At 41.1% G+C, this 10,000-nt stretch overlaps 1 pseudogene across 1 annotated transcript in view; it reads left to right on the plus strand.

Annotated features, from left to right (window-relative positions):
* Positions 1 to 10,000, plus strand: part of LOC308292807 (ankyrin repeat and IBR domain-containing protein 1-like) — a 43,767-nt pseudogene that overhangs the window by 11,352 nt on the left and 22,415 nt on the right. Inside the window, exon 2 of the transcript in view lies at positions 8,908 to 9,127. The product of the transcript in view is annotated as an ankyrin repeat and IBR domain-containing protein 1-like (transcript). The remainder of the gene's footprint in view (positions 1 to 8,907; positions 9,128 to 10,000) is intronic.

Below are 10,000 nucleotides of genomic sequence, written 5' to 3' on the forward strand. Positions count from 1 at the left end.
AAGCATTGTGAGCTTGTAGATCGACTATGTTCGGCAAATAGCTTTGGAGGGGAAAAAGAGCAGACTAAGTGAAAGGTCAAGTTTACTAAGTGTTGACCATTCAAGTGGTTAAATATCTAAAAACACAAATTGACATGAATCCAAAATACACTGATGATCGTGCTGTCAAACAATATAACTATAGGACTATATGGAATCTATGAAAAGGTTGTGGGGGTCCCTGCTTCATCTCTATCGCAACTAAGGGGTCCTTGGCCTGAAAACGTTGAAGACCCCTACCATAGACAGATACAAAACTGAGAATAAAAATAAATAAAAAACACAACTTATGGCACCACAGTATTACTACTAATGCCTCTTCTACAATAACGATTTGTTTTTGTTGCCACATTATGCTGCACCGAGATGCCACCTGTTGGTCAAGTTTGGTAACTGCACTTGTGACCACAATGATAATATGTCAATAATAAAAGTCACGCAAACACCAACACACTGACTGAACTGAGACGGTTGGTTCTGGAGAATGAATAAATGGAAACACATGGACCTGTAAGGGTCCATTTAGAACCCACTGGAGGAACCCTGGGGGTCCCTGGACCCCAGTTTGAGAAGCACCACACTGAGCTCATTTCATAGGTTTACTAAAAGTGGAAGCCATCCTTTCTTTACGTTTCCAGGAATATTATGATTTATTACAGAAGAAAATTAACTTTTACAGGGTATTATTGACAGTCACTGACCTTACAGGTCCTGTACAGTAGGCCTACGTACGTTCAGGTGGGGTCCTGTGTGAGAACCATTGACTTAAAGACAGTAAAATAATAATTTAAATTAAATTATTAATACAATATTAAAACCATTTAATTGTGTTGAGAGGACCCTCAAGGACCTGTAAGGGTCCATTAGACACTCAGGCCTACATAAAGTGGTTCCTGTGTAAATAAGCCGTAAAGCTTACCAGGATCTCCTTTTAGTTGACCTTGTACCAGTGGTTTGTGCTGTCATGACTCATGAAACTGTACTTTTTCCTATTGCAAACTTCTAACAAGTTCTTCAATCAATCAATCAATCAATCAATCAATGAATGATATCCTTTCTTGATCCAAGGCTATTAGTTTACATAAAGTGTGATATTCAGGTCTACTACATTATAATTCATTGTATATTAGTTTACATAAAGTGTGATATTCAGGTCTACTACATTATAATTCATTGTATATTAGTTTACATAAAGTGTGATATTCAGGTCTACTACATTATAATTCATTGTATATTAGTTTACATAAAGTGTGATATTCAGGTCTACTACATTATAATTCATTGTATATTAGTTTACATAAAGTGTGATATTCAGGTCTACTACATTATAATTCATTGTATATTAGTTTACATAAAGTGTGATATTCAGGTCTACTACATTATAATTCATTGGGAGTTTGTTTGTGTTTGGTTATAATAGTCAGGGGATATCTTCAGAAATAGTGTCAAATCCTGGAATAAATTCCTTACCAAAAAGTTTCTTCACCAATGTGTTTGTAAAGGTGTCTAGTAACACATCTCACAAAGACTGAAATTCAGTTTCCCTAGGAAAATCTTTGACAGCTAGGGTAATTCTGGGTCTCATTCACTCACTATATACACTATACTATAGGGGAAAAAATCACTCCCAAAAAATATGCTTTAAGTGGGATGTGAGGGGTCTAACTAGGTGTTTTTAATTATTCTGAATCCATTGCAAGCATTTGTTTTGCACAAAAAAAAACATTCATTGGGCTAAAAACAGCCCATAAAATGATGGTTTAGTGATGAGTCATCACTTTTCACAGTGGTATGGGGGTCCATTTCTAGCCCAAGGAATGTTTTTGGTGCAAAACAAATGCTTGCAATGGATTCAGAACAATTAAAAACACCTAGTTAGACCCCTCACATCCCACTTAAAGCATATTTTTTGGGAGTGATTTTTCCCCTATAGTAGCCTAGTGTAGGAGTGAGTGAATGAGACCCAGAATTACCCTATATAGCTGTGAAAGATTTTCCTAGGGAAACTGAATTTCAGTCTTTGTGAGATGTGTTACTAGACACCTTTGGTGAAGATTTTGTTTGGTAAGGAATTTATTCCAGGACTTTTTAAGATATCCCCTGATTATAATGTTTCCAGTTTGTTTATGATCTAAAGCAGCATTTCTGCTAGGTCTACTTCTGCAGGGAACTCCGGGGCAGTGCACTGTGTTTCAACCCGGACAAGATAGAGGAGAGGACGGGAAGCGTTTCCGTCCCTCTCTCTCGTCCGGGTTGAAACACAGCGTAAACAGAGCAGAGAGCGAACGAACACTGCCTTCAGGAGACATTCTGGGAGAAGGTAATGTTGTTGTTGTTGTCTTATTTTCCTTTTTGTTGTCGTATAATTATGCACTGACAATATAATATTATATCAGCAGTGAAAAGACACTTAGAGGAGGCTGCTGCTCCAAACTGGTGAATGAAAACAAAGCCTATTCTTACCTCCACACACCTTTCTAGAATATGAGTTAAAAACAAAGAAAAGAAAAGGATCTCAATTGAAACAAGCCATAGGCTTTTTTAAGGTGTATCATTTCAGTTGACCTTGTACCAGTGTATTGTACTGTCATGAAACTGTACCCTTTCTTATGCAAACCTCTAATGAAACACATCTTAAAAATATATATTTAAGAAGTACTGAAATTTGCAGATCTACAAGCTCACAAGGGGGCGCTTCGTGCCACTTTGTGAGCTTGTAGATCGGCTATTTTCACTAGTATGGGTCCTGGGTAAATGTCTAATTTCTCTTCAGGGTCTTGAGCTGAAAGGTTTGGAAACCACTGCTGTTTAAGTTATATGTTTTGGTTAAAAGGACAACAACCACACTAACAGAGTGTGGTCGCTGTCCCAGTAACCGGTAGATTCACCTTCTTCTGTTTGTTTTACTGAGAATAAGATTAGAAATAAACTTGAGGATTACACATATCTTTCTGAGGTTAAGATTAGGAATAGGGTTAGGTTTTGGTACCGTTTTACTGAGGTCAAGGTTAGGAATAAGGTTAGGTTTAACCGTTTAGGCATAGTTTACAGAGGTATATAAGGATATTAAGGATCTCAATGGAAAATAACAAATAAGCCTTGCCTTACCCGAGTTTCCTTTCAGTTGACATTGTATCAGTGAACTGTACTGTCATGAAACTGTACCTTTTCCTATCCAAAGCCTCTAATAAATACCTCAATCAATCAATCAATCAATCAATCAATCAATCAGTCCAGATGAGTTTCTTTCTGGTGACTCTCCTGGTATTCACTCTCCCAGGTCCCAGGCGACACCAGCCCAAAACCCAGGCAGAGTCTGGGGACCATCCTGTCCTTAAAAACAACCCCACTCACACTAACTAACTGGGAACTAATTAACTAACAGCAAACACAACCTTATATGGTCCTTTTCCTTTCTGTAGCAATGTGTTTCTGGAGGAAGACGTCAGACATGAAGGCAATTACTATCTGAATAGAGAGATAAAAATACTTTAATGCTGCAGAGATTAATTACTATCTGAATAGAGAGATAAAAATACTTTAATGCTGCAGAGATTAATCCTAGAATGGCCTTTCCTCTGGCGCCATCTTTTGGCCAAACTCTCCACTTGGACACAAGATGTGTCAAAATGTAATGGACAGATTGTCATGAAACTTGATCAGTGCATTCATGATTCCTGGGAGATTAACCCTAACCAAGTGTTCCAATGACCTTGATCCTCTAGCGCCACCATCAGGTCAAAATAAGGGCTGCTTGATTATGGCTGAAAATTAACACAATTATTTATGGTCAATATGATTATTTACTCAACAACTGTTAACAAACACATGGATTGGTTTTATATATCTAGTTGACCAAAAGGCTCTCTTTCCATCATCTTGGCTCAGATCAGAACTAAACATCTCACAGTCTGACTGAGATTGAGTTTGGCTTTTTAGGTTTTTAGTGAGTGAAAATGAAAGGATGTAAAATAATGTTCTTTTCAGCCCTACTTTGATCACTCCTCTCACCCAGGTCAACAAAGGCTGCTTACAGTATGTGATCAAATACCATCTCTCATCCCCTCTTGTTAGTTTGAGGATATATTTTGGATCACAGCCCAGTTTTCGAACTCAATCAATCGTATCCTATGCTTCCTCTGTTTTACATTAAAACATTTCTAAAACGCATGACACATCAAAGTGACGTGTACAACCCTACAGTAAAGGTGGAGGTTATAACTATTGGTGTATAAGGAAGCATGGTTGCAGAAACATTAAAAGCAGATTGGCTACTTTCACCTTGTTCACTTTAGACCATCATCATTTTCATATTCTTGACCCCACTAGGTGTGAAGTAATTAAAGTCCTTGTTGAATTGCTTCATTTCAGAGCAGTGTGTGGAGTCCAGACTGCAGGTGAAGATGAACTCTCCAGACTCAGCCAGGGCAGTTTCTATTAAACAGGAGGAACCTGAAGATCAGCCACACTTCAGTAAGTTTAACCACTTGAACCCTAGCATCGCTATGCAGGGGGAACATGTGCTGAAAGTAGTCCATCTACAAGCTCACAACTTGTTGAGTATTATGTTTTTAATATTGTTTCATAACTTCATGATGAAGTGAACCCATTGAGACTGTGTAACAACATTACTTGTATTTAGTTTAAAAATCATTCTTAAACATGGCGTGGTGTTGACTCAAGCTGTGCCAACTAAGCGCTATGTTGCTTTTGTACTATTCACCATGGGCTGTTGAATATAGCATGTCTGTAGAAAATGGTAGAGGAGAACAGAGGAGATATAGGGCCTAAAATTATTTGACTTTTTTTAGTTTTACAATTTTGAAAAAAAAAGAAAAGAAAAAAAAAAACATTTTTAAATTGCTCAACTAACTGATCTACAAGCTCACAACACAGAGCATCAAAGGCTGCTTACAGGGGACTGCCCATAAGTCCGAAGGTTCATTAGTCTGAATTTATTTAGGGTTAATGAGGTTAGGGTTAGGGTTGGGGTTATGGTTAGGCATAGTATTCTTAACAGATTCATTTAGTTAGGGTTAATGAGGTTAGGGTTAGGGTTGGGGTTATGGTTAGGCATAGTATTCTTAACAGATTCATTTAGTTAGGGTTAATGAGGTTAGGGTTAGGGTTGGGGTTATGGTTAGGCATAGTATTCTTAACAGATTCATTTAGTTAGGGTTAATGAGGTTAGAGTTGGGGTTATGGTTAGGCATAGTATTCTTAACAGATTCGGACTAATGAACCAAATACCATCTCTCATACCCACTTGTTAGTTTGGGGATATATTTTGGATCACAGCCCAGTTTTTGAACTACAATTGGTTGTATCCTATGCTTCCTCTGTTTTACATGAAACCCTTTGTAAAACACATGACACATCAAAGTACTGTCTATAGTAAAGGGTGGGGAGTATAATATAATTGTTGGTGAGGTGAGGTTGGCATAGAAGGAAGCATGTTTGTAGAAACATTAAAAGCAGATCTGCTACTTTCACCTTATTCACTTTCAAGTCAAACTTCATTCAAGACACTCATATGGGGTCATTCATAATTCATAGAAGCAAAAAAAGAAGAAAAAACACACCAAATAAACAAAGCATGAACAAACAAGGAGGACATAAAAGGCAGGACATTCATCCTTGTCTCTGCACATACAGGCTAGAGCTCCAGTGGCTCCATAGCTTAGATCAGGGGTTCCCAAACCTTTTGGTCTCAGGGCACCCCATAAATATCTTTTTTAATCCGAGGCACCCCTACATTATAATTTTCACTCCCAGCACCTTAAATTTATAGCATATCGTCGTTGTCGGGTGGAAACCTTGTATGTTCAAAACCGTTCGTTTTGTATTTATCATCTATAAAATGTACTAAACTAGTTAAAACAGCAGATCTACAAGCACACAACGCCTCGCATCGCAGTTCCTTCCTACATACACCTTCCATTCTAGGCTGAAACATAAAAAGGGCTTTATCTATGAATGAGATGCAAAGAACGCCAGGGAAGCAGACATCTGATTGTTTTCACGGCGACACTTTACCGCGATGGTCGGCCCCGGTTTGGATTTTAGTTTCGCAAGCGTTTGTAAACAAATGGATTATCTTCCTCAATCGTCAGTGGACACTCACGTGCACACGCACAAAGCTTCCGAGGCTCTTCAAAATAAAGCGTGAGTGAACGGCGGCAGCAGCATCACCTTAGAATAGAACCCACTCCTTGCACATACTGTAGGTGCCATCCTATAACTACTAGGAGCAGTGAGCAGCAATTCTACATGGCTCGGGGGTGCTCAGGGTTAAGAGTCTTGCTCAGGGACACATTGACACATTGCTGGCCTGGAATCGTACCAGGGACATCCAGGAGCTCTGGCTGCCCAGGCGGCCTCACTGACCACTCTATTGCTGCTATGGCCGCCACTTATTGTTGATATACAGTATATACTTATCCAATAACAGTACAGTACGTAAGCCAGTGTTTTTCAAACTTTTTGTGTCCATAGTTTTGTACACATTGCAATGATAATGTGTGTAACCTTTTCACTGAGGAAAACTATATAAGAACTAAGCTATGATACTGGTGGGACAACACAGTCACACGTGTCATCTCTCTACTCAATGGTTGCGTCTCAAGTTGCTAATCTCTCACTGCTAAACAATGACCTGCGTGTGGCGCGGCTCAGGAAGTCCTGGCCTGGATATCCTCTGGCTGCAACGGAAGCCCACAACCCCTTGTTGCCTTCCAGACAGACTGACTAAATGGTAAACATTGTCCCTTGTTGCCTGGCTTCCAGACTGACTAAATGGTAAACACTGTCCCTTGTTGCCTGGCTTCCAGACTGACTACCAATTATTGTGACAAAAGAAATCGCGATTTACGATATTATCGCGATAATCAAAATCCATTATCCTGGGGCCAAACATTTGCCAACAAATAGACGATCTACAAGCTCACAACACGTCGCAAAGTACCTTTTACCAATTATAGAGGGTTTAAGTGGTACAGGATATGCAGCTCAGCAAATAAAAGGTGATTTGATCCCAGTGGATCAATGGACGATATCACGATAAATGAAATCTCCACGATACGATTATAGTGAGTGTTTTTTTATCACGATAAACGATAATATTGCGTATCGTCCCATCCCTACTTCTGTTGCACTACACCTTGGCCCACCTATACCGCCTTCTCTCAATCAGTGGTGTAAAGTAGCTAAATACATTTACGCAAGTACTGTATCTAATCTTACAATAAATGCGACAAATCTCTGCGTGCTTGCGTGCGTGCGTGTATGTATGTAATCCGCGTATCTCGAGAACTGTTTGTTCCACCGGCTTCGGATTCGGCACGCGCATTCCCCGCGGCGGCGCGGAGTGCAGTGCCCAGCCTTGTCCCAACCCAATGCGCGGTTTTCCAGAACGGCCGCGAAACATTCGGAATCTCCGTATGCGGAGGTGATTGTTGACATCAGGCTGTTCCGGCACAAGCGCTGACTCATTGTGACATCACTTCTTAAAAGGCTCTGACATTACTGGTGTATTGCCAATTCTCAGTATAATTTTACTTCTACTCCACTACACCTCAGAGGCAAATATTGCACTTTTACTTCCGCTACAGTTTTCTTTATAACATTTGTTACTGGTTACTTGTAAATAAGAACAATGATTATTATTAGAAAACATACGTTGACCACTTCAGCCCTATATACAGTACTGTTCATTTCCTCCATTTGAAAATAGCAGATCTACAAGATCATTTGAAGACTTTTTCCACCACTGCTCGCAATAATGTTTTCCTTTCTCTCTCTCTCTCTCTCTCTCTCTCTCTCTCTCTCTCTCTCTCTCTCTCTCTCTCTCTCTCTCTCTCCCTCTCTCTCTCTCTCAGCCATATGAGGGTCTAAAGCTCCAGGACCTTCGCAGGCCGAAGGACATGCTGATCGTGGAGACAGCAGACATGCTGCAAGCCCCCCTCTTCACCGCAGAGGCCCTGCTGCAAGCGCACGGTATGTGTGTGTTTGTGTGTGTGTGTGTGTGTGTGTGTGTGTGTGTGTGTGTGTGTGTGTGTGTGTGTGTGTGTGTGTGTGTGTGTGTGTGTGTGTGTGTGCGCTGGTGCTCACAACGCGTCGCTGCTTGATGCGTTGTCAACTTGTCAGCTTATAGATCAGTTATTTTTCAGCATTAGGCTTATGGCTAAACATAGTAAAAGATTTTACAAATGGCATTCATAAAATCACCATCCTAAAATGTTGATTTAGGGCCACGTTGGCACAGTCAGTAGCAATGTCTCCTCACAGCTAGAAGGACCTGAGTCCGGATTCCCGCTGGGGGACGCTGTGGGTGCTGGGGGCGTGTTCTCTCCTCCGCGTTATCAGAGGAGAGAACCCTAGGTGGGGTTGGCGATAGGGCCTTTCTGTGTGCAGTTTGCATGTTCTCCCCATGTCTCCTAGGGTAGATACCCTCACAAAAAACATGCAGTAATCCTGGTCTCTATACTGCCTCCCCCTGGCCAGCCGGGGCGCCTGATGGAGGGGAAAGGAACTGGTTGGAATAACGTGTTCCTTCCACTCGCTACGTGCAACCGGGGAAGCTCCCCCTGTCAGGTGATGAGAAGATGCCTGCTCACTCCTCATGCACTGAAGGAAGCATGAGCTCAGTTCAGGGCTCTCCCCAGGTTGGCAGAGGGAGAGCAGAGCCCAGGATTACAGCTTAGGCAACTGGCACTGGGTGAAAAATGGGTTACAAAATCGTTGAATGAAAAGATTTAAAAGTAAACTAAAATGTTGATTTAGTAATACAACAGTGTGTGTGTGTGTGTGTGTGTGTGTGTGTGTGTGTGTGTGTGTGTGTGTGTGTGCGTGTGCGTGCGTGTGTGTCAGACTGGGACAGGGAGAAGCTGCTAGAAGCGTGGATGTCGGACGCGGAGGGCTGCTGCCAGCGCAGCGGCGTGACCATGCCCACCCCCCCCCGCCCAGCGGGTACAACGCCTGGGACACCCTGCCCTCGCCCCGGACCCCCCGCACCCCCCGCTCACCCCTCACCCTCACCTCACCCACCGACAGCTGTCTCACCCCACCCGACGAGGAGGGCCTCGCCACGGTGAGACAGAACCTTCCATGTTCTTTTACGCCATTAACGCTATAGATTTTAACCACTTTAACCATTATTTTATGCTTTATCTATTGAAAAATAGCAGATATACAAGCTCACAGCGCGGTGCAACATTTCTTAACATTTTTGAAAATATGTGCAAGTCAAGTATTTTTGACTTGATTCTATAAATGTCTTCTAAATCCTTCTTCTAGATCGGTGATTCTCAAACCTTTTCATGTCAAGGACCCCCAAAATGACATGTATTTGGCCACAGACCCTCATTTAAAAATATGTTGTTCCAGGGACCCCCCAGAAGCAAATATTTGAGTTCCAAAAAAGATGTATAAAGATTTGCAAAAAAGGCCACAATTTTCAATTGCAGATATACAAGCTTACAGCGCAGCACTCGGGTGCCGTGCTGTGAGCTTGTATATCTGCTATTTTTCAATAGCTAGAGTATACAATAATTTCAGATCTTAATTTCAGGAGTAGTTCACCCCCAAAAGGACTTTTTTTCTATTGATTACTCACACCATAGAGACTTGAGTTCAGTTATATATATATATTTTTTTTTTTCTTTTGCATTCCTAAGAGAAAAATGTGATAGTAAATGTATCCCCATTGATTCCGGATGGGGACCCAAATGCATCTGGGACCCGTATATTTACTATCATTACTTTTTTTGTCTTAGGAATGCGACAAATACAAAAAAATATTATTAAATTCAAGTCTCCATGGTGTGAGTAATCAATAGAAAAAAAGTCCTTTTAGGGGTGAACTACTCCTTTAATGCGCTAACCCAGTGGTTTTCATACTGTATCAAGGTCCATTATTTATTCTGCATTTGAGCCTGGCCCACGGAACCAGCGTTTTATGACA

The sequence above is a fragment of the Nannobrachium achirus genome (genome assembly GCF_963921795.1).
Source record: "Nannobrachium achirus genome assembly, chromosome: 10".
NCBI lineage: Eukaryota > Metazoa > Chordata > Actinopteri > Myctophiformes > Myctophidae > Nannobrachium > Nannobrachium achirus.